This window comes from Macaca nemestrina, chromosome 5 (assembly GCF_043159975.1).
Source record: "Macaca nemestrina isolate mMacNem1 chromosome 5, mMacNem.hap1, whole genome shotgun sequence".
NCBI classification, from domain to species: Eukaryota; Metazoa; Chordata; class Mammalia; order Primates; family Cercopithecidae; genus Macaca; species Macaca nemestrina.
Genome location: NC_092129.1, coordinates 155,809,745 through 155,834,860, shown reverse-complemented (window position 1 = coordinate 155,834,860; position 25,116 = coordinate 155,809,745). Strand labels below are relative to the sequence as shown.

The 25,116-nt window shown below is 38.8% G+C and overlaps 1 long non-coding RNA gene and 2 other non-coding genes across 3 annotated transcripts; 1 reads left to right on the top strand and 2 right to left on the bottom strand.

Moving 5' to 3' along the window:
* Nucleotides 1-4,051: 4,051 nt before the first annotated feature.
* TRNAL-AAG (transfer RNA leucine (anticodon AAG)) lies at nucleotides 4,052-4,133 on the bottom strand. Its single transcript has one exon. It is a non-coding gene; the product is annotated as a tRNA-Leu (tRNA).
* A 9,042-nt stretch (nucleotides 4,134-13,175) lies between these two features.
* On the top strand, nucleotides 13,176-24,902 carry LOC139363473 (uncharacterized). The gene is made up of 3 exons (XR_011623915.1): nucleotides 13,176-13,532; nucleotides 15,990-16,075; nucleotides 24,188-24,902. It is a non-coding gene; the product is annotated as an uncharacterized lncRNA (long non-coding RNA).
* TRNAT-CGU (transfer RNA threonine (anticodon CGU)) lies at nucleotides 18,921-18,994 on the bottom strand. The gene has a single exon. It is a non-coding gene; the product is annotated as a tRNA-Thr (tRNA).
* Nucleotides 24,903-25,116: the final 214 nt, after the last annotated feature.

The window sequence follows — 25,116 nt, the reverse complement described above, 5'->3', positions numbered from 1 at the left end:
CACAGGTGCAGGAAACTTGCCTATAGAATCTATTCCTGCCTTTAAGTAAAATATTCTTGGCGTAACTCGTCTCTACGCTCTTACCACAGCTTGCGGTGAGAAAAGGGGCAAACTCCAAAAATACGTTTTGCTTACTTAGTTGCACTGCGGAACTAACACAAACGAAAAAGTTTTCGGGCAGCTTAAATATTGGAACCGTTCATGCTTCAATTAGTCCAAGGATAACTACACGTAAAAGTCAAGGCTACTCACTTTTTCCAAATGTGATAAAGTTTCCTAAAATTAAATTTTGCAGGTACTACTTTTTATCATTTTAATGATTCGTCGTTCGAATGTCCTAAGGGGAATCTCTAACAAAGGAACTCCACAAGAGACTCGTAGACTACCTAGTTGGGCATATGGTGTTCTGACAGTCATTTGCACTCAGGAGGCAGCTATTTGGAGGGCAGAGGACCGCAGCGTCAACCCCTTCCCAATGTGAGCATCACTCTAGAGATTGTCTTCAGGGCTTATTTTTCTTTAGACTTGATCTCAGCTCGCTCTTACAACCAGTCAGGTTCTATTTTATAATATCTTAGTTCTCTGGGCTGCACTTGGCAAGACAGGGGAGTCAGTCTGAATGTGTCTCTGGGTTAGCAAAGGTTAATACATTTAAGGCTGATTAAAGGAAACATCTGAACGTTCTCTGGAATCTCAATCTTTTTTCCAAAATGAATTATTTGAGCAATTAATTCTGAAGTTTCTACCATGATTTATAATTATAGAGCTCAGGGTGAAAATCAGAAATCACCTTCATTTCTTTGCCACAAAAGCAATAAGGAATATTATCCTGGGATTTTCATTGGAATTCCTTTGGATCGCTAGATAAATTTTAGGGAGAACTGGTAAACTTTTAATCCATACATATGGCATAACACTCCATTTATTCTTTTATTAAATTTATTCCTATAAATTTGATGTTTACGTTATCATAATTTATACTTTAAAATTTTTATTTCTACCTTTTTTTTTTTTTTTTTTTTGAGACAAGGTCTCACTCTGTCACCCAGGCTGGAGTGCAATGGTGCGATCTTGGCTCACTACAACCTCCGCCTCCCAGGTTCAAACGATTCTCGTGCCTCAGCCTCCCGAGTAGCTGGGATTACAGGGTCATGCCACCACGCCCAGCTAAATTTGTTGTAGTTTTTGGTAGAGACGGAGTTTCACCATGTTGGCCAGGCCGGTCTCGAACTGCTGACCTCAAGTGATCTGCCCGCGTTGGTCTCCCACAGTGTTAGGATTACAGGCGTGAGCCACCGCGCCCAGTTTACAACTGGTGTTTAAAAGTATAATTCATTTTTATACTTACCCTGTATAAAGACACCTTATTAAATTTAATTATTAATTCTAATAGTTTGTAGATTATTTTGAATCTTCCACAGACACAATTTTAATAAAGGATTAAATTTATGGGACAGATTTTAAAAATAAAGGAATTCATTTTCATTTCTTTCTGTTGCCTGAAATGAGGTTGACAGGAGACACAATAGAATCTGTTGTCACCAGTCAGTGCAACTAATTTAATAATAAAAGCTTAAAATAGCTACAACTTTGTATTACTTTTAGAAAATTAAAAATAACAAATATTTATATTTATAAAAACATTAACAGGGATTGGTAATATGTTTGAGGCTAATTCTGCTGCTTCATAAATAGAATAGTAAACAACAGACACACTGACTTCCCACACTTGAATCTTCTGTCAATATATGCCTTGGTAAATGACATGCTCAGGAACTATGAGAGAGTGAATAAACCACTGTTAGGCCTCCCATATATATATATTTTTTTTTTTCCAATGGGAGCACCCAAAAGTTGAGGGAAAAAATGGGGTTTTTTTTGGTAATTATTGGCAACTCAAACCAAAAGAAATAGACAGATTATTCAAAACATATGTTGTGCTAATTGGACAGCCACTTAGGAAAAGAAAAGCTTCAAGCTATGAAACTAAAATAAATTCCAAATACAGGCAAATTGTAAAAGTAAAGAATGAAAAAAAAACCCACCATTATAATTACTAGAAATGCCAAGACAGAAATTTTATATAACTTTGGTACAGAAAACTAATTTTTTACACAAAACTCAGAGACAATAAGAGTTTAACATAATTCACTGCATTAAACAACATTTAAAAAATTCTACTGGGATGTACCTCATCCCCTCAAAAAAGGCATAAACAAAGTGACAAAACATCAAGTAAAACTGGCGGGAAAATATTTGTAACTTATGTTTTAAAGAGTTAATTTTCTTCATTTCTACCTGTTGCCTGAGATAAGGTTGATAGCAGACACAACATAATCTGTTGTCGCCAGTTGGTGTAACCTATTTAATACTAAAAGCAGTATAGAGGTAAGAAGTAAAGGAAGTTTAAAAATGAAACTATAGAAATACAGTGAGGTAATGTCTTTAACCTATCAGATTGGCAAACAACAGCAAAACAAAAACAGTTGTTTGTGGTAGTGCTGCTGAACAGCACTTAAAGATGTTGAATTAGTTTTCTGTAGCTTCTGTAACAAATCACAGTACCACAAACTTGGTGGCCTAAAATAAGTGACTTCTTTTCTCACATTTCTGGAGGCCAAAAGTCCAAAATCAGTATCACCGGTCTGAAATCAAGGTGTTGGCAGGGCTGTGCTCCCTCCAGAGGCTCTAGGGAAGAATATGTCCTTGCCTTTTCCCAGCCTCTGGTGACTGCCCACATTCCTTGGCTTGTGGTGGCATCACTCCTATCTGTGTCCCTGTGGTCACATTGCCTTCTCCTATTCTGTCACTGTATAATCTCCCTGTGCCTCTCTCTATTAAAGGCATTTGTGATGGTATTTGAGCTCCACTTGGATAATCCAGGATAATTTCCTTATCTTTAACGTATTCTCCAAAGACCCCATTTTTGGGGTTCTGTGCAAAATAAGGTAATATTCAGAGATTCTAGGAATTAGAATGTGGATATCATATCTTTTGGGGCATTTTTCATTCAGTCACAGGCATTGACATCCTTATTCCTCCATCTACAAACTATTCGATTTAGATGACCGTGGTTATGTGATTAATTGGTTACAACTCCAATTTTCTTTTCTGTAAAATGTGGACTATATGAACTTCCTTATATATTATTGAGATTATTATATGACTCAATATATGTTAAGAATTTATGACAATATCTGGGGCTTAGTTGGAGCTAAATGACTGATAATTGTCATTATTACAATGTTCTGTGCTGGTCATGGTGTTGAGGAAACAGGTTCTTTCTGGGTCCTACAGGAGAATAAATTTGTAATATTTAGGGAAGGAGAATGAGGCAAGAGCCACCAAAATCATCATCACACACATATGTTTTGATTTAGCGATTGCACTCTTAGAAAGTTTTCTAATCCCATGCATCTATTAAATGTGGCTATACATGTTAATTTATTGCAATGTTATTTATATTGTTAAAAATGACTGCTGAAATAAATTCAGATACATTCATAAAACTGAATGCTATGCAGACAAAACAAAGAGGGAAGAGGCTCTTTCTTTGTTGACATGGAAATTACTGCAACATACATAGAGTGAAAAAGGCAAGGTGTAATAGAATGGGTTTGGAAAGCATATTTATAGTGGAAAAAAAAAACCCAATAGTGTTTCTATTGGCTTGTATATGCAAAGAATATGCCTTGAATAGAACTCCAGATTTTAATATGGCTGGTTGCCCAAGGGGCCAGAATTGGGTGTCTGGCAGGATGGGGTGGGTACACAAATAGACTATCATTATGTATGTACTCTTAAATTTTTGTAATTTTGAATCATGTGAATTGTACTTTTTGTATGAACATTTTTAAAACATAAAAAGGAACATACTCCCTTGGACATGAAGTCTTATATATGACTGATGGCAGTCTGATTTTACAGCTACTATTTGGTTTTCAACCTACCATTATCAGGATTAAACACCTACCTTGCGCTGGCAGTGGAAAATGTTTCTTTTGCAAACCTCAATGAGCTTTAGATACCCGTAGTCATTTTGCAATAAGTTTGGCAGCGGTGGGATTCGAACCCACGCCCCCGAAGAGATTGGAGCCTTAATCCAGCGCCTTAGACCGCTCGGCCACGCTACCACACCTGTGTGCTCTTGGAGCTCATCTTAATGATTTAAGAGACACAAGACTATTCTGCGTGTTACTACTTTCTTCTCAGAGCATTTCTATACAAATGATTCCATAGCGGTCTCAACCACCGACAAAATCTGTAAATAGGTTCCTTGTCCCAGTCCCTTGTCTTGCATCTGAGATTTGCATGTGCTTTCCGTCCTGTTTCTAATACCTGAGAGTAAAGGGACAGGAAACCAGTACCTAATATCCAACAAATCTCAAGAGAATCGGTTCTTAAGAACATGATTAGAAATCACCGCCTAAGCCGACGCAGCACGGGGACTCTGAGGACTCAGATCGAATCTCCAGTTTGTCAGCTGCGTTTGGGGATCTGGAACAAGATGTTATTTTTAAAGTTCGCAACCAGAAAACAGAGGAGCTCTCATCCCGATCCACCCGGAACTCGCGTCTTGGTTTGTGTGTCTGTGCGTGATTTCCTCTTGTGAAAGGGGTGGAAAGAACTATGCAAACAGACCTGCTTTTTTTGCTAAATGTGTTCATGACCTTAGTTTTTAAAGTTCAGGGCGAGGACCAGTTTGTATTTGGTGCGGAGCATCACATCCTCTCCGGACCCTAAGAGGATGTGTGGCCTGCTCACTTCAAGCCCACAAACGCCATCTGGGCTGGCACTCCGACCTCTTCTCCCCTGCTGCAGCCCCAACGCCGCTCATCTTCTTATTTAGTCTCACCTGTCCCGTTAGATGTTGCCCTTTTTTAAACGACCCCCAGTTGGACTATTTCAAATGCCAGCAGCTCCACTTAATAGCTGCAGGGTCATTGGCAAGGCACTTAAGCTCACTGGATCTCACTTTCCTCATATGTAAAACCAAGACAATAAAACTTGCCTTTAAAAATTATAGCAGAATGTTTTGATACAATGGATTTGGGGGACTCAGGGGAAAGGGTGGGAGAGGGGTGAGGGATAAAAGATCACATATTGGGTACAATGTACACTACTCTGGTGACAAATGCACCAGAGTCTCAGAAATCACCACTAAATAACCTATTCATATAGCCAAACACCACCCATTTTCCCCAAAACCTATTGAAATAAAAGAAAGAGTTAAAAAAAAAAAATAGCAGAATTTTTATTTTTAGCAAATGCATGTAAATTGCTTAAAACAGCACCTGGCTCATAATAAGCACTCAGTATAGTTCACTATCAGTATTTGTATTACTTATTAGCATTCACTGAACAATTTTTTATATCAAGTACTCAGTCTCATGAATGACACAGTGAGATATCTCATTTCACAGGTAATGAAGTTTTTTAAAGTAACATATTTACAAGAGAGTCGAGTGAATTATTTTTCCTAAATTAAGATGGCACATGGAAAATTTACACCTCAACCCTACAACTTCAAACACTGGACAATTTTCACTTTCTCAGATTGCTTTATCTTGTATATTGTTTCTCCCTTCTCAATCATTTCACCTCATCTCTTCCCCCTTGTCTCACCTCTATTTATGCTATTCTGGAGCTCAGGACCTGTGAAGATCCTTCAGGTGACAAGGTTAGGGACATTGATTTTAAGGAGAACTTTGGCAGGCAAGGAGGTGTAGCTTCAGACCCAGGCAAGCCTGCAGCTATGATTTCATTAGAGTTTATCTGCTTTCTGTGTCAGTCATTGCTTTCTGGCTGGGAGTCTTCAGGCTGTGGACCCAGCTCAGTCCCCTTGCGTCTGTATGTCACCTTCTAGTAACATCTTTACACATGTTGTGGTGGGGGGTAGTGTGCAATCTAATGAAGTCTAACATCTCCCAGCAGAAAGTGGTGTTTAAGGCACAGTGGGAAAATCCACTGTGTTGTACATTTATTTAATCAAGGGGAAAGTCCCGAGATGATTTTTGTAAGTCATATGACATACTTGGAAGGACAGTAAACACATGACATAGCATACATTCTCATTTTACACTCTATTTTGAAAATCTAACTTTTCAGAAAGTTCACATAAACTTGAGAGAGTATAATTAATGGATTTGCTAAGACAGTTAGGAGTGCCTTCTTAGCACAGGAGGCAGCACATCAGTCTCATAATATGAAGGTCCTGAGCTTGAACCTCAGGGAAAGCGTGGTGATTTTGTAATTTCCATATCCTTCTGCTTGAGAAAGAAAAATCCCACCCATTAAGCTTGGATTCCTGCATCACTGACAGACAACATGACTGAAAAATGAGGCTGCAGTCCCTCAAGAACCCTACCAACTTCCTTTGTGAGTTAGATGCTATTTTAATGCACTGACTGCAGTATTATACAATACCACAGTCTGTACCAAATACCATAAATCTTTATTAGTTGCCTTTGGCAGCCGTTGGAAATTACCATGAATTTAGTGGCTTAAAATAACACAAATGCATTATCTTAAATTTCTGGAGGTCATAAGTTTAAAATGGGTCTTAGGTAGATAATCAATGTGTGACACAGTTGCTTTCCTTCTGGAGGTTCTAGGGAAGAATCCATTCCTTGCCACATTGCTTGACTCACGGCTGCATCACTGATCTCTGCTTCTGCTGTTACATCTTCTCTAACTCTGGGGAGTCTCATGCAGCCTGGTCGATGTGTCTGTTTGGTGATGGGGAGTGCAAACTCAATATCACCCGACTGGCGCAGTTTGAGAAAACTAACCACAACCCGGTGTTGCGGCTTTAGTTTTGCCTTCACCCAATGACAGAACCAGCAGGACAGAGATCGAGATAAACCTATCCCATTCTTAGTTTGCTTTGATAGGAACAAGAGGGCTGTATTCCCTACTGTGGGAGGCTTCCCCAAGAGGAAGACCCCTCTAGAAAACTGTCCATGAAGTCATAACTGTCTTGCGTGTGAAGGCAATAGACAGGTGGAAATAGGATCCTGCTCCCCGACAAGATGTGGACAACATGGTCCTGTCCCAGTGACCTTGGAGGCTTTTATGAGACAAGATCCTCCTCAAAGGCAGGTCCTCCTGCCCTGTCATAAATGGACCAAAGGGCCCCACCCATAGCATATGAGCAACTGCCTGCCATGGATCATGGTGTCACTCCTGAAGCCCTCCAATGCTATCGGCTTACCTCTACCCTTGTGAGAAGTCGGAATTCTTGTCTTTAAAACCTCAGTGTCCAGAAACCCCATAAACATCTGAACCCCCACTCCTTTCTCCCCTTCAACCCTTGTTGGTATGTAGAGTCACTCCACCACAGCAAAAACCAGGAGACTGTGGCCCCACCCCTAATTATTCTTCCTGGAGGGAGTAAAGTCAGGACACATGCAAGAAGAGAGGTTCTCCACCCCAATGGTGGCCACATTTTGACTAAGAGTGGATGAGGACCCTCTGTCCAATGTGCTGAACTCTGTGAGGTACTGATGGCTGTGTAGGCCACTACAACAGCAACTCCCTGCTACTTATTTATAGACTCATGGGCTGTTATAAATGGGCCAGCCATATGGTCCAGTGACGGTTGGACGGATAATTGAACAGCCAGGACAACATGGTGAAATCAAAGGAAATATGGAGAGATATTCCCTTTGAATGGTTAGGAGGACTCAATATTATCAAGGTGTCAGTTTTTCCCAATTTGATCTATAGAGACAACATAATCCCAATCAACATCTCAGCCAGTTATTTGTGGATATTGACAAATAGATCATAAAGTGTATACGGAAAGGCAAAAGATGCAGAATAACTACACAACATTAAAGAAGAACAAAATTGAAATATTGGAGAAACACATCTGCCATGTGTTCAGATATCCATTCAGACTCTAATCTGACCAAGGCACTTTCTTCACAGCCCAGATAATGCAGCAATGGGCATGTTCCTATGGTGTACAATGAACTTGATCTTCTCTATCACTTCCAGGCACCCAGAGTAGGAGGGGCGGTGTTAAAGCACTAGAATGAATAACTCAAGCAACAACTACAAAAGGACCATCAGGAAGGACAACTCAACGAAGGGTGGTACTCCTGCTTACTGAAAGTATTTGGGCCTTAAATAGTGCCCTCCAATGAAAGGGAAACATGGCATTGCAACGCATGCTGGGCAATGTTGACTTTGGAAGTGTGGTTGCCTGACGTGGCTACGCCAGAGGAATCCCAATCTCAGTATATCCAACCATAGTGTTTGGAGGTCAAGCCTGCAGGGAGCCACAGTTGAGCCACTGCACTCCAGCCTGGGTGACAGAGTGAGACCCTGTCTCAAAAAAACAAGCAAGCAATAACAACAAAAACAAACAAAAAAAACCAGAACAATCTATGCAGTAGATTGACATCCTGGACTATTGCTTCTGGTGGTAGACTGTGTTACATTGTTTGTTATCCTCCATCCAGTGACAATGGTATTTCTCTCATTCATTTAAGTATTCTTTAATTCCTCTCAGTTATCTTTTATAGTTTTTCAGTGTGCAGGTCTTGCACACATTTTTTAACTTACCTTTAAGTATTTCATAATTCTGAAGCTCATGTAAAAGGTATCTTTTTGTTTTAAAAATCCAATTTTTCTTTCCTTTGAATGTTTCACTAACTTAGGATTCTTGGAGTTTAATCCCAGGAATGTCCTGCTTGGTCATGATGTGTTATTTTATAAATGATTGAATTTGATTTGCTAAATTTTTAAGGATTTTTTTCTTCTTATGAGGAACACTGGTTTGCAGTTTCATTCCTTGTATGGCTTTGTCTGGTTTTGGTATTAGGGTAACGCTGGCCTGATAAGTGAGTTCAGATGTGTGGCCTCCTCTTTTGCTTTCTGAAATAAGTTGTGTAAAATTGATATTATTTATTGCTTAAATAGTTGGTAGAATTTACTTGAAACCATTTGGGCCAGATTTTATTTCTTTGTAAGACTGTTATAAAGCATGGATTTCATTTATTTAATCGATGTAGGGCTATTTAGATTATCTATTTCTTCTTGAATACACTTTGTGTCTTTCAAGGAGTTTTTCCATTTCATCCATTGTCAAAGTTATTGGTGAAATATATTCAGAACATTTTCTTGTGTCCTTTTATTATTTGCAGAAGCTCTAGTGATATCTACTCCTTCATTTGTTTCTTTTTCTCTCTCTTTTAATACATAATTTTTTTTACTTTTTAAATGTAGAGATGGGGTCTCGCTATGTTGCCCAGGCTGGTCTTGAATTCCTAAGCTCAAACAATCCTCCTGCCTCAGCTTCCCAAAGTGTTAGGCGTGAACCACCATGCCCAGCCTACTCTCACTTGTCATATGTGTGTCTCCTCTCTCTTTTTTCCTGAAGAGTATGGCTAGAAATTTATCAATTTTGTTAATCTTTCCAACAAACCAGCTTTTGATGTTATTGTTTTTCCTTACTGTTTTTCAGTTTTCTATTTCATTGGCATTTACTCTTTATTATTTTCCTCTTCTGCCTGCTTTGGATTTAATTTGCTCATCTTTTTTACTAAGTTTCTAAGATAGAAGATGAGAACATTGATTAGAAATATTTCTTCCTTTCTAATATGTTTAATGCTAAAATTATCCCACTAATATGGTTTTTGCTGCATCCCACAAATTTTGATATGTTGTATTTTCAGTTTTATTCAGTTTAAAGTATTTTCTAATCTCTCTGTGATTTCTTCTTCGACTTGTGGGTTATTAGAACTCCGTGGTTTAATCTCCAGATATGTGTGGCTTTCTCAAATATCTCCAAATGTTATTGATGTTCAGCTGTGTACAAGAAAAAAACTCTCTGTGATTTTAATCCTTTCAATGATTATACATCTATATATATATACATATATACACACACAGACAGTGAAAGAATATATATATATATATATGGATTTGTGCAATCATGCAGATAAAGATATGGACTTCATAGCTTTAAAACATGTCTGAACTTTTTCTTTTTTGCAACTCCTCCCATCAAATTATATTTTATGTCAGTTTTCCTTACACCTACATGGACTTTGGTGGCTGCCTCCATTAATAGAATGAGCAAACACAGTGCTATACAACTTTTAAAGTCTAGGTTAGAAAAGGTTTTGCAGCATCTACCATTTTCTCTTGGGGCACTTGCACCAGCAGTCTTCAGCCATCAGCTACCATCTTGTTGTTCCACATCCTTGGCAGCATTTGGTGTTGTCAATGTCTTGAATTTTAGTTATTTTAGTAGGTGTGTAATGGTATCACATTGTTGCTTTAATTTGCAATTCCATAATTACATGTGATTTGGGGCATATTTTCATATGCTTAGTGGCTATCTGTATATCTTATATCTGTTTAGATCTGCCTATTTCTTACATTGAGTTGTTTTCTTATAGTTGAGCTTTAAAAATTCTTTGTGTAATTTGCATACCAGTCCTTTATCTGATATGTGTCTTGCTAATATTTTCTCACAGCCTGTGGCTTGCCTTTTCGTTTTCTTACTTGTCGTCTGCAGAGCAGATGTTTTGAATTTTAATGAAGCTCAACTTATCAATTTTTTTCTTTATTGAAGATGTTTTTGACATTGTATGTAAGAAGCTGTTGCCAAACTCAAAGTTACCTTGATTTTCTTCTATGCTATCTTCTATGAGTTTTATAGTTTTGCATTTTATATTTAGGTCTGTGATCTTCTTTGAGTTTTGTGAAAGATGTAAAGTCTGTGTCTAGATTCATTTTTTGTGTGTAGATGTCCAGTTGTTCCAGCCCCATTTGTTGAAAGTACTATCCTTTCTACTATCCTGTGCTCCTTTGTCAAAGATCAGTTGACTATATTTGTGTGGGCCTATTTCTGGACTCTCTATATTCTAGTCCATTGATTTATGTATCTTTTCTTTGACTAATATCACACCGTCTTTATTTATTTATTTATTTTTTGAGACGGAGTCTCGCTCTGTTGTCCAGGCTGGAGTGCAGTGGCACAATCTCGACTCACTGCAACCTCCGCCTACCAGGTTCAAGCAATTCTCCTGTCTCAGTCTTCCAAGTAGCTGGGATTACAAGTGTGTGTCACCAGGCCTGACTAATATTTTCATGTTTAGTAGAGATGGGGTGTGCCACCAGGCCCAACTAATTTTTTTATTTTTAGGAGAGATGCGGTTTTGCCATGTTGATTTCATTCATCTGGAGTTTTGTAGATTACCACATGCAGGTATGGCATATATTTTGTTAGATTTATATCTAAGTATTTCTTTTCTGGTGCTAACATAAATGGTATTGTGTATTAAATTTCATATTCCAGTTGTTCATTGCTGGCATATATGAAAATAATGGACTTTTGTATATTAACCTTGTATCCTGCAGCCTTGCTATAGACTCATATTACTTTCAGGAGTTTTTGTTAACTCGGATTTTCTACATAGATAATCATGTTATCTGTGAATAAAGATAGTTTATTTCTTCCTTCCCAATCTGTATATCTTTGATGTTGTTTCCTTGTCTTATTGCATTAGCTAAAACTTCTAGTACAATGTTAAATAGGAATAGTGAGAGTGAAGACTCTCACATTGTTCCTAATCTTAGCAGGAAAGAAACTAGTTTCTCACTATTAAGTATGTTGTTGGTTGTGGCATTTTTTGTAGATGTGCTTTATTAAGTTGAGGAAGTTCCCCTCTATTCCTAGTTTAGTAGAGTTTTTGTTATGAATTGGCATTGAATTTTGTCAAATGCTTTTTCTGCACCTATTGATATAATCATATGATTTTTCTTCTTTAGCCTTTTGATGTAATAAATTGCCTTGATTTTTGAAGGTTGAACCAGCCTTGCATACCTGGAATGAATCCCAATTGGTTCTGGTGTATCATTCTTTTTATGCCTTGTTGGATTAGATTTGCTAATGTTTTGTTGAGAAATTTTGCATCTATATTGATGAGAGATATTGGTCAGTAGTTTTCCTTTCTTGTAATGTCTTCATCTGGTTTTGGTGTTAGGGTAATTCTGGCCTCATAGAAAGAGTTAGGAAGTATTTTCTCTGCTTTTATTTTCTGGAAGATATATTAGAATATTGGTATAATTTCTTTCTTTAATATTTGGTAGATTTCATCAGTGAAAGCTGAGCTGTTTCTTCTATTGCTTCAGTTTCTTTAGTAGATATAAACCTAACTGGATTATTTATTTCTTCTCATGTTAGTTTTGGTAGACCATATCTTTCAAGGAATTGGTCTATTTCAACTAGGTTATCAAATTTGTGGGCACAGAGTTGTTCATAAAATTATTTTATTATTGTCTTAATGTTCACAGACTCATAGTGGCCTCTCCTTCACTTCTGATATTAGTAATTTGTGCCTTCTTGTTTGTTTTTATTAGTTACCTGGCTAGAGGTTGATCAATTTTTCTGAATTTTTGTAAGTAACCAGCTTGCAGTATTGTGAATTTTCTCTATTAATTCTGTTTTTTATTTCATTGATTTCTGCTCTAATATTTATTTCTTTTCTTCTGTTTACTTTGAGTTTAATTTATTCTTCTTTTTCTGGTAGCTTAACGTGCAACCTTAAATTACTGATTCTAGATCTTTCTTCTTTTCTAATATGTGCATCCAATGCTATAAATTTCCCTCCAAACACTGCTTTTACTTCATCTCACAAATGATTGATAAGTTGTGTTTTCATTTTAATTAAGAAATGTTTTTAAAATTTATCTTGAAACTTCTTTAACCTATCTGTTATTTAGAAGTATATTGTTTAATCTGTAAGTATTTTGTACTTTTCTAGTTATCTTTTCATTACTGATTTCTAGTTTAATTCAATTGTTGTTTGGTAGCATATTTTGTATGATTTCTTTTCTTTTAAATTTGCTAAAATGTGTTTTATGGTCCAGAATGTAGTCCACCTTGGTGAATGTGAGCTTGAGAAGAATGTGTATTCTGATGTTGTTGGATGAAGTATTTTATAGATGTCAATTATTTACAGTTGATTGGTGGTGCTGTTCTGTTGAACTGCGTCCTTACTGATTTTCTGCCTGCTGGGTCTGTCAATTACTGATTGAGGGTTGTTGAAGTCTTTCCAGCTCTAATAGTCGATTCGTCTCTCTCTCTCTCTTTTTTTTTATTTTTTTATTTTTTTGAGACGGAGTCTAGCTCTGTCCCAGACTGCAGTGCAGTGGCGCGATCTCTGCTCACTGCAACTTCCGCCTCCCGGGTTCAAGCGATTCTCCTGTCGAGGCCTCCGGAGTAGCTGGGACTATATAGGCTCCCGCCACCACGCCTGGCTAACTTTCTGTATTTTTAGTAGAGACGGGGTTTCACCGTGTTAGCTAGGGTGGTCTCCATCTCCTGGTCTCGTGATCCACCCGCCTCGGCCTCCCAAGTGCTGGAATTACAAGCGTGAGCCACTGCGCCAGGCTTGTTTTGTTTTGTTTTGTTTTGTTTTGGCAGTCTCGCTGTGTCATCCAGACTGGAGTTCAGTGGTGCCTGGCCTCAAGTGATTCTCCCAAGGTAGACTTCCAAAGTGCTGGGATTACAGGTATGAGTCACTGTGCCCAGCCTATATTTCTAGTTTTGTCATTTTTAGTGGTTGTTTTCGTATTTGCTATATACACTTACAACTAATTCAACTCCGTTTTCGAATTACCCTACACCACTACACAGGTATTAATAAGTCTTCCCAGTTCCTCCCTCTGGCCCCTTATGACCTTATTGTCATTCATTTCACAGCATCTGTAAGCTATATCATTGAAACATTGTTGATATTATTTTGAACAAACTGTTACCTGTTAGGTCAATTAAGAATAAGAAAACTAAAATGTTTTATTTTACTTTCTCTAATTCTCCTTTAACACTCTTCCTTTCTTTATGTAGATCCAAGTTTCTGACCTGTATCATTTCCTTCTTTCTCAAGAATTTTTATCATTTCTCACAAGGCAGATCTTCTGAGTACAAATTCCCTCAATTTTTGTTTCTCTGAGAAAGTCTTTATTTCTCCTTCATTTTTGAAGGATAATTTCATAGAAATACTGTATTATATGTCTTTTTATTTGAAGAATATTTCTATTTGCTACATCATACCCACGGAACTAATAATTTAAAGACTTACAAGACTTACATTGTAGGTCTTATTTTTTTAAAGCTGTTATCTCATGCACTAGATGGTCATAACTTGAGGGCTCATACTCAGTTATAATGTATAGGTACTTTACTGAATACCTTACAGGGTCTTGCACCTTGTAAATTTCAATAATGAAGATAAATCCTGAGTAATGACTTTCAAATGGAATTTGCTTTTCTGATTCAAAGCAAAAAAGACACTGAAAGAAAACAGAAAGGTCAATCAGCCACCAATTTGTTTGGTACCTCTCACATTCTCCACACTGGATGTTCAAAGTTTTCATTTTCAGGATCTGATGCACAGTGTGAATGCCTTCCTCATGTGTAAAGCTCTTGGGCTGAACTTTTCCATGTGAAAACTTTGTTCAATTGATTGAATATGGAGAATTAGTAAAAGGAATTTATTAAATTATCATTTGAGACAGTCTCACTCTGTCACCTAGGCTGTAGTGCAGTGCGATGTTGGCTCACTGCAACCTTCACCCACCCAGGTTCAAGCGATCCTCCCACCTCAGCCTCCCCAGTACCTGAGACCACAGGCATGCATCACCATGCCTGGCTAACTTTTGTATTTTTGATAGAGAGGGGTTTTTGCCATGTTGCCTAAGCTGGTCTTGAAATCCAGGGTTCGAGTGATCTGCCTGCCTCAGTCTCCTGAAGTGCTGAAATCTCAGGCATGAGCCACTATGGCTGGCCAAAAATTTACTTTGAAAGTCTTTTTAGGCCAGACTTGTTAGCTGGGCGTGGTGTCCCGCGTCCATAGTCCTAGTTACTTGGGAGGCTGAGGTGGGTAGGGGGTAGAAGTTGCTGTGAGCTGAGATCACGCCACTGCACTCCTGCCTGGGAAACAAAGCCAGACTCTCTAAAGCATACCCCAAGACAAGGGATGTGCCTTACTGAGTATGTGACTTACTGAGAAAATGATCCTCTGGATGGGGAAGGAAAAGTAACAAAGCAAAGATGTGGTCTCACATAAAGTCTAGCCTTGGCCTGACCCATGAGACAGGGGCTCTGGAATATAAATTGCATAGCAGAGTGGTCACTGAGTCAAGGGACTTGACTTTTATACTCCTTCCCCCCATCCGTCAGTTATCAGCTGCTGGGAATGGAATGGTGGTGTAATCTACTAGATGTCTCCAAACAGCCAAGGGCAATTCATGGGAGAACTTCACAGAGTTACACCATTGTGGGGATGGGTGTGTAACTTCCCAAGGGGTCCTTCCTGTCCACTGCAGCCAGAAAGATCACAACATTGCACTAAAGAAAGAGTTTAATAGACACAAGCTCAGCCACACCACATGGGAGATGGCATTAGTACTCAAATCATCTCCCTGAAGGCATGGAGGTTATGGGCTTTTCAAAGACAGTTTGGTGGGCAGGGGACCAGGGTAGGGGCAAGCTGATTGGTTGGGTTGGAGATGAAATCATAGGGAATTGAGGCTGTCCTCTCATGCTGAGTCAATTCCTGGGTGGAGGCCACAGGAGGGGTTGGCGGGTCCAGGTGAGGACATGTGGTTGTCAGAAATGCAAAAACCTGAAAAGATATCACCATGTTGTAGGTTGTACAATAGTGATGTTATCTGCCAGAGTAATTGGGGAAGTTGCAAATCATATTACTTCCAGAATAATGGCTGGTAAGTATTTAGAATTCAGACCTTCTTATCCTCTAACTTGGTGGCCTTTTATTAGTTTTATAAGAACAGTTTAGTCTTTGGGAAGGGGCATTACCATTTAAATTATAAACTAAATTTCTCCAAAAATTAGTTTGGCCCATGCCCAGGAATGAGCAAAGACAACCAACCAGTGAGCTGGAAACAAGATGAAGTCAGCATGCCAGATTTCTCTTACTGTCATAATTTTGCAATGGCTGTTTCAGGTGTAGTGGCCTGTAAAAACCAAACTAGGAAGAAGAAAAAGAATTGAGAGGGTTTCCAAGATTCTGTGCTAGTGTAAAACAACCAGGTAAGTGGAATACTCTACATTTGTAATTTTAAGCTGAGGTGTGACTGTCCCAGATATCGTCTGTTATTTAGGAAAAATAATAGATTTCATTTACTTGCTAGTATAAATCACTAATTTTGTTTTAATGTTTTGCATTAGTTTCCTAGGGATGTCATAACAAATTACCACAAACTGGGTGGCTTAAAGTGATAGAAAGTTACTTTCTCACAGTTCTGGAAGCCAGAAGTCTAAAATTAAGGTGTGGACAGGGTCATGCTCCTTTAAAAGCTCTTGGGAAGAACCCTTCCTTGCCTCTTTCAACTGTGATGATTGCCAGAGATCCTTGGTGTTCCTGTAACCACCTAAGATGTTCTCCTTGCCTGCTGCCTAGACAGAGCCAACTTATCAAGACAAGGGAATTGCAATAGAGAAAGAGTTTAATTCATGCAGAGGTGGCTGTACAGAAGACTGGAGTTTTATTATCCCTTAAATCAGTCTCCCCAAAACATGGGGATTGGGGTTTTTAAGGATAATTTGGTGGGTAGCGTTCAGTGAGTTGGGAGTGCTGATTGGTTGAGTCAGAGATGAACGCATAGTGAGTTGCAGCTGTCTTCTTGTGCTGAGTCAGTTCCTAGGTGGGGACCACGAGATCAGATGAGCCAGTTTATTGACCTGGGTGGTATGGCTGATCCACTGAGTGTAGCATCTGTTAGGTTTTACAATAGAATAGTGATATTATCACTAGTAGCAATTTGGGGAGTGTCAGAATCTTGTAACCTCCAGCCGCATGACTTCTAAACCATAATTTCTAATCTTGTGGCTAATTTGTTAGTCCTACAAAAGCAGTCTAGTCCCTAGGCAGGAAGGGGGTTTGTTTTGGGAAAGGGCTGTTATCATCCTTGTTTCAAAGTTAAACTATAAACTAAGTTCTTCCCAAAGTTACTTCAGCGTACGCCCAGGAATGAACAAGGACAGCCTGGAGGTTAGAAGCAAGATGGAGTCAGTTAGGTCAGATCTTTTTTACTGTAATAATTTTCTCAGTTATAATTTTGCAATGGCAGTGTCATTCCTTGGCTTGTGGCTAGTAACTGCAATCTCTGCCTCCATCTTCACAGGGCCGTCTTCCCAGTGTGTCTGTGTCTCTGTGTCCAAACCTCCCTCTCTTTCTTCGAATAAAGATCCAAGTCACTGGATTATGCCCCACCCTAATCCAGAATGACCTCATCATAACTTGATTACTTCTGCAAAGACCCTAGAAAGGCGATTTATTAGAGAAAGTATAAAAATAGATTGCAAGAACGCAGTGGCCAAATCAGCATGAGAGAAGCTGACTGCAAAGAAACAAAGGCTTGCTGGAGATTTTATAGAATAGTGTTTATGCTGTAAACTGAAAAGGGCTTTGTGCAGTACTGATAATGCCAAAGTTGAAATGAGCTACCTTGCAGGTGTGTGGTGATGGTTGAGCACAGGAAGATTGTGAATTGTTTGTACAAGAGGGCTATGTGTCCTGGACCATGAAGAAAGGCAGACTTATAGCTTATCTGCTTTCTGTTCTTGCTTTCCCTTGGTCCTGCCAGCTTGACTCCTTTTCCCTAATTAGGACTCCACAGTTAACTTGGTCCATGCCCAGAAATGAGCAAAGGCAGCCAGCCTGTGAGGCTAGAAGCAAGATGGAGTCAGCCACAGCCATCTCAGATTTCTCTCACTGCCATAGTTTTGCAAAGGCAGTTTCAGAGTAAAAGGATTAAACACTTGGCCCTAATTGTTCAATAAATAAGAAAAATGATAAAAAAGCAGCAATATAGTGAAATTTATTGCTTGTTTAGGTGCCAAATAGCCTTCTAAACTATGTTGTGTGTACTTACTCAACAAGCCCTCCCATCAACCATATTAGGTAGGCTTATTACTATTTCAGTTCCACATGTGAGGAAAGTGATGCTCATGGAGCTAGAGCAATTTGCTAAAGGTCCCTTAGGCATCAAGTGGAGCAGCTGAGGTTTGAATACGGGCAATGTGACCTAATTCAACAAGGTCCCAATCAAAATGTACAGCAGTGAGGTCCAGACATAAGGGACCATTTTCCAATTTTTTTACCTTGCTACTTACGATACTTAGAGTAACATAGTAGCCACATTGTAAAAATATTTCTCATTAAAAAGTAAAAAACAGGCCAAGCGCAATGGCTCACGCCTGTAATCCCAGCACTTTGGGAAGCCGAGGCAGGCGGATCACTTGAGGCAGGAACCGGAGACCAGCCTGGCCAACATGGTGAAACCCCGTCTCTAATAAAAATACAAAAATTAGCTGGGCATGGTGGCACACGCCTGTAATCCCAGCAACTCTGGAGGCTGAGGCATGAGAATATCTACCGCACTGGAGCCTGGGCGACAGAGTGAGACTCCATCTCAAAAAAAAAAAAAAAAAAAAAAAAAAAGGCAAGCATGCCCCTGCAAATGTCCTAATTTTTGTTTGTATCTATTAATGGGTTCGTTGCTCATTAATTTCTTATCTTATAGAGCTGGAGATTTTTAGAATCTAGAAAGATTTTATTTACCTGCAAGCCTACAACAGTTATCTACATGCTTTAAACTGTAACACGTTGTAAGTGCTCAAAAACATTTTACCACAGTTTAAAGCAAGACATATGAAATTGATAGAGGTGGGTCACATGCATTATTCTTTGGCAGTGCTTTGCATTTTCGTTGTCTTCCTCCTAAGCATTTACTTTTTAAAAGTAAGGAATCTGAGCAGGATGTAGTTAAAGAACTTGGAATTTATCCAATTGTGTTCTACTGCTGTTTGACAATTTCTTTCCTCATCAAGAAAACAGTTTTCAGAAACAGCTGATTTTCTCGGGAAAAACATCAGGCCCCACTGGGAGTCGAACCCAGGATCTCCTGTTTACGAGACAGGCGCTTTAACCAGCTAAGCCATAGAGCCACGCGGAAGCGCCATTTAAAAGTGAATCTATCTCATTTTACTTTGACAAAATGAGTTTATTGAGTGTTAACTGCTGTCTTCAAAAAATATGCCAACTCGAGAGATGCTTCATTTCCTCAGTCTCTTTTGAAGACATACGAATACACGGGGAAACGTATTCGCCTGTTTACAATGTCAAGGGATTTTTCTATTAATCCAAGAAAGAGCATTACAGAAAGCTATACAATATGTGAAGACCATTAAAAGGAATATATCTATACATAATTTTAAAAAACCTTCGAATCTTGAAAGTCACTCACTTAGGGTACGTGAAGCTGCCAAATTTGTCAGAGGAGGAACAGGCATCTCTCGCATGGAGCCGTGGGACTCGGCGTTAAGGCACTCTTCAGCTACAGGTGTCAGCCCGTTTAGCTCCTCTTCAGGTCTTGTGATGTCATTCTCAAGAGGAGAGTAAAGTTCTGTGTCGTGTGGGGCCTCTCAGGAAGGGTACGGAGGTGGGGGAGGGGCGGGGCGTCAGGACTCTCTGCAGCTTTGCCCTGAAGGAATTTGGTCGACACTTTAAGACTGACCAAGAAAAAGTCATTTGGCCCAGTTTTCTCCCACCCTTTGTTTACTTCTGCTCCTCCTGGGCTTGTTTTTTGTTGTTGTTGTTGTTTTGTTTTGGTTTTTTTTTTCGTTTTTTTCTCTTTTCTTTTTCTTTTTTTTCCCCCCTCAGTTCTGAAAATCACCTCCCAGAGCAGATAACGCGTTCTCCTCTGTAACCCGTCCTTGCACTCCCCGCGGGGGTCCCGGTTCTCATCCCTCCGGGGACCTGCAAGGAGCCCCGCCCGCGGGGTTTGAACCGCTTGCTGCTCAGCGTCCAGGAGCAGGCCCCGCGTAGGGCCGGGGAGGGGCCGTGGGAATTCAGGTGCTTCTGCGGGGCCCAAGGCCCCCAGGGCAGGCGGGGACTGAGACGACTGAGGAGTGAGGGACAAGGAGGCTGGGACTGGGGAGGGGAGACCCGGGATCCGCCCAGAATGCTTTCCTGGGGTTGGAGAGGGCAGGACACAGCCTCTTCCGGCCCGGTAGGATCCGAAGATACGCATCAAATGCAAACGGATTCCCGTCCTGGACTTTGGGAATTAAGGCCCTGAACGCAGTCAGCAAAAAGTAGATCTGTCTGTACAGACGTTTCTTTCCACGTCTCTCATAGTAAGGGCTTTATTAAAAAGCAGGGACTCGAATCCTAGGTGGGTAGATGGGAGGCTGGGACTGGGGAGGGGATGTCCTCTGTTTTCTGGTTGTGCACATTAAAAATAACTCTCTGCCACCTACTCCTAAACACAGCCAGCAAAAATGAGACGTCAACTAAGCGCTGTCTCAGCCCCAGAGCCAGGTCGGCCATGGGGTTTTTCAAGCGTTTTCTTAATGACTGATTTTTCTAGAAGCTAATGGATTTTATTCTCCCAGATGTAAAGGCTAAGGCTACCGCCTGCTTCACACCCGGATAACATAAAAGACAGCGATGGGACCGAAACTCGTGTCTCCTGGGTCCTGGTTGGCTGGAGAGAGGGGCAGTGAACTCCCCGAAAATAATTCTGTCTTTTCTCAGTATCTGGGAGGACTCATTACAGGGTAGATAATCAGGGTGGATGTTTGGCAAGTGGGAATCTTTGAAATCTGTGCACACAGTTTTAACTCTACTTTTGCCAGTTTGGAGGACATGAAATTCCCGATGAGTGTATGTTAAAAGTGAATACAGAAGGCAATATACACAACGTTCTAAAAGACTTGCTTTTCATGGAGGCAAAGTGGCTAAGCAGTCCAAAGCGCTGGATGAAGGCTCTAATCTCTTGGGGTATGGAGATTCTAGCCTGTTTAGCCACAGAAGTCATGAAACCACTATGTGGTATTTTTTAAATAATGAGTTTTGATACTTAAAATAGAATTATTGGAGTGAATTTTGTTTCTGTTGAATTCATTATTCTTACACACACCAGCCAGATTCTACTTACTAATATTTTATTTGATATGTTGACCTTTAGATGTATGAATTGGATTGTTCTCATTTGATACGTTTTGTTTTTATTTTGGGTTCTGTTTATGTCTGGTTTTGGTAATCTTAATGAATGGATTCGGCAGTCATCCCCTTTTTATGTCCTGAAACTACTCAACCCACAAGAATTACCTGATCCTTGACAATTTGACAGCACTTGCCTAAGAGAATGAGGACCTTTCATGGGGCTTAGAAATGGAAAGACTTTTGACAGCCTCTTCATCTATTTCTGTGGTTCTTATTCTATGAGGATGTGTCACTTGAGTATGTCATAGAGTGTCTCTGATTCTCAGTTTCTTATTTGTTGAGGGATAATGATACTGAAGATTAAATGACTTATTGCTTATAACATTCTAGCATGATGCCGGGGCCATTCAAGCTTTCAATCAATGTTATTCATTATTGTCACATCAATATTGGTAATTTATATTGTCCTAAATCCTATCTCATTCACTATGCTTAGATTATTAGGGATTATCAGACACAGAGATATAAAGTTGTAAATAATATTAGCTTTTCCCTTAAGACACCTATCTCTTCTCTATTTATAAATGTCTCCTCTCTCATCACTAATTTTGAATTCTAATTTTATATTTTCCCTTGATTAGACATTCTACAGATTTGTAATTCAGTTTTATTTACAAAAATACTTTCTTAGCTCTCCTAGCATGTAAACAGATTTTCCCTGTTAATTCCTTTCTTCTGCTTTCATTTGGTGTGTTTTGTTGGTCTTCTACTTGTTTCTGAAGTGAAATACTCACCAGTATTTCAGTCATTTAAAATCTTTCTAATTTACTTAAAAGATACACTTAAGTTACAAATGTTCTCCTCTGACCTGCTTTTGTAGCATTCCGCAGGTAATGATATATGTTGTCTTATTGACATTCTATTCACCTAGCCTGTAATTTTAGTTTTGATTTTCTCTTTGAGCCAAGATATTTTAGAAGCATTTGACATTTTTAAAGTATAACATTTTATACTTTTCTGATTATATTTTGATGCTGATTTCCATCTTTATTTTCTAGTACAGTATGAATTTTCTAAATTAAAAAGTATTTTGATATTTTCTTACTGGACCATTGTATAGTCAATTCATTAATTTCTTGGGCAGTTTAAAATAGGGCAGTTAAAAATTCGCTATAAAGAATGTTATGATATCTATCAGGTCAATGTTTTATTCTTATTTGTCTCTTATAATATTACTTATTTCTTTGCCCACTGATATTTCTTGAACTGAGCGCAATAAATTGAAGTCAATTACTAAATTGTGTCTGCCTTTCCACTTGGGTCTCCGCTGAATTTCTGCTGAATGAAAGTTGCTGCTTTATTTTGAGGATGAATATCAAAAACACAAAAATCTTTATCTCCACTTAAACTGTAATTTTTAGCATTTTGCAGTACCCTTCTTTGTTTTTTTTAAAAAGTGTTGTCCAAAATCCCACCTCACATGATTTTAAGTCCTTGAGTTCTTTCTTTTTGTGAGTTTGCCTGATATTTTTGTCTCTTCTTTGTTTTCAAACTTCCGGATTGTTTCCAAGCCTGTGTGTAAGTGGCAAGCTGTGGGGAGGCTATGTGACAAGGTATATTCAGGGAACAAAGAGCTCAGAAAGACTAGTTTTTTATTTTCATAGCATTTTAAAACCCTAATTAAGAAATACTTAATCTTCCACTGGTTTATGTGGTCATAGTGAGCATTGTAATTGGATATTGAATATGTCAAATGTGTAGCTCTATAGAGAAATTGTGGGAATGGAATCTCTGATTCTAGCCAAGAACTTCCCAGGGGCTTGAGTAAAATATGTTTCCAACCTGAAAATCTAGTGCAAGTGGAAGATTCAACCTTTTAATGTTGATGTTTTCTAGGTTCCATGTTTGGTTGCCCTTTTTTCTGAGATGGTATTCAAAGGAATGTTCCATACACTCATATATTTGAACCTTCCAAAATACTTTCAAATATCTTGCATATTTGGAATACTGATAACTTCCAAATATCTTACATAGACCTTTTTAGAATACCATATGATTATAGCCACTGCCTATAAGACATTTCCAACTTAGTATCTCATAGACACTCTGGACTCATCAAGTTCCTCCTATTATTGCTTTTCCTTTTGAATAGCAGCACAACCTATTCTGTTAGACTGAAAACTATGTGATTACTGTAAATGACTCTCTTTGTCCCCTCATGCATTTTTTTCCTCAAGTGAATATGATGTCACTGCTCTTTAGATTCAAATAGTGATCCTTCCCTAACTAGCCACGGCAATTAGTATGATATTCTAAGCAGAACCTGCTATTGTGAAAACATGATTTCATGGAATTGAGAGTTTTTGCTATTCAGTTAAACTCTTTTTAACTATTTGCTATTCAGTCAAATATGCCAAATGTAAAATTCTATTTTTAATTTGATATTTGTTTTGTCTCTAGAGAAGCTTTTATTCTCAACAGAGAGAATCAAACCTGATGTTTTGATGCACACATTAAAAAATCTGAATCAAGTTTGACATAAAGAGACAGTTAAATTTGCCAAAAAAAAAAACTTATGAGAAATAATCACAAATGATGGAATATATTATGCCAAATTTATTCTTTTTTGCATGAAGGGAATTGTGAACATTGACCTGATTAGTTTGGACCATCAAGAGCAGAGTTGAACCGTAAACTCCACAGCACCTCCAAATCCTGAAACAAGCTTTTCATCCCCACATTAATGCTGTTTTCTATCCCTTCTGTCCCCCAACTGATGGGGCCCCTTAAAATGTAGGATAAGTTTGAGCTTTGGTTCTTGACAAGGGACCCAGTTATGGAGGATCTGGAAGTCTTTTTTTCCCCCCGGGCCTTATACCCCATGCATATAATGCAGAGTCCACATCAATTGTCCGTTCACTCTTAAATTGAGAGAAGACAAGTTGGAATAAGGAGTTTAAAGTTTGTTTGTATTTGGGACTTAGATAGGCTCTGTGAAAATGCAGTGCTGGTTTAGGAAGGCATAAAGTGGCTGGTTTCAGAAGTCCTTGATAGCAGACATTGAGAGCTTGGTTTTTACATAATGTTGCAAATTATGAATATAGATTGAAGCCAGAAGGTACCCATGTACCCTTAGAACTCACAGTGACTGATGCAAATTAACTTTTTAACTTTTTTTTTTTTTTTAACAGAGTCTCGCTCTGTCAGCCAGGCTAGAGTACAGTGGCGCCATCTTGGCTCACTGCAACCTCTACCTCCCAGGTTCAAGAGAGTCGCCTGCCTCAGCCTCCCAAGTAGCAGGGATTACAGACACCCGTCAACACACCTGGCTAATTTTTGTATTCTTTAGTGGAGACAGGGTTTCGCCATGTTGGCCAGGCTTGTCTCTAACCCCTAACCTCAAGTGATACGCCCGCCTCGGCCTCCTACAGCGCTGAGATTACAGGTGTGAGCCGCCACACCTGGCCAATTTTTTAAACTTTATATTAAGCTTCTAAAATAGATTATTAAAGCCATTAATAATTCCTCTCCTCCTTTGGTAGGAAGTTACAATTCGAGGACTCAATTTTTCTCTAATGAGAGAATAGAAAAATTGAATGTCATTTAGTTTTGAGTACCATTCATCTTTCTGCTCCTTTCCAAATAACACTATTGTTTGTTCCACTATATATTCTATTTATGCTGTCTATAACATATCTTCCTTGTTACTAATGTACTTGTATGTGCATTTAACACAACTTATGAATTCTGCCTCTGTATCACAAGCTACTTACTAATTTATCTATAGTTAACACATCTTGTGAATTTTGCCTTATCTTGTAAGTTATTAGTTTATGTACTATCTGTATTGGTTTTATCCATCCAATTTGTTTTCCTATTTCCTATATCTGAATATAATAAAATCATACAGCAAACTCATATTTCAGGAGCCACTGAACTTAGAAGTCTTTGTTTTTGGAACGGGAGCCCTAGAAAGTCAGTATTCTGAATAGAAATGACTCTGAGGTTCTACAGATAAAGATAAAACTATCTTTCTCAGGTGTAGAGTGTCTTCAAACATAACTTATTAGGTGATAATCCCATTTCTATTAACTTGTCTGGCTGGAGGCAAAGAAATACA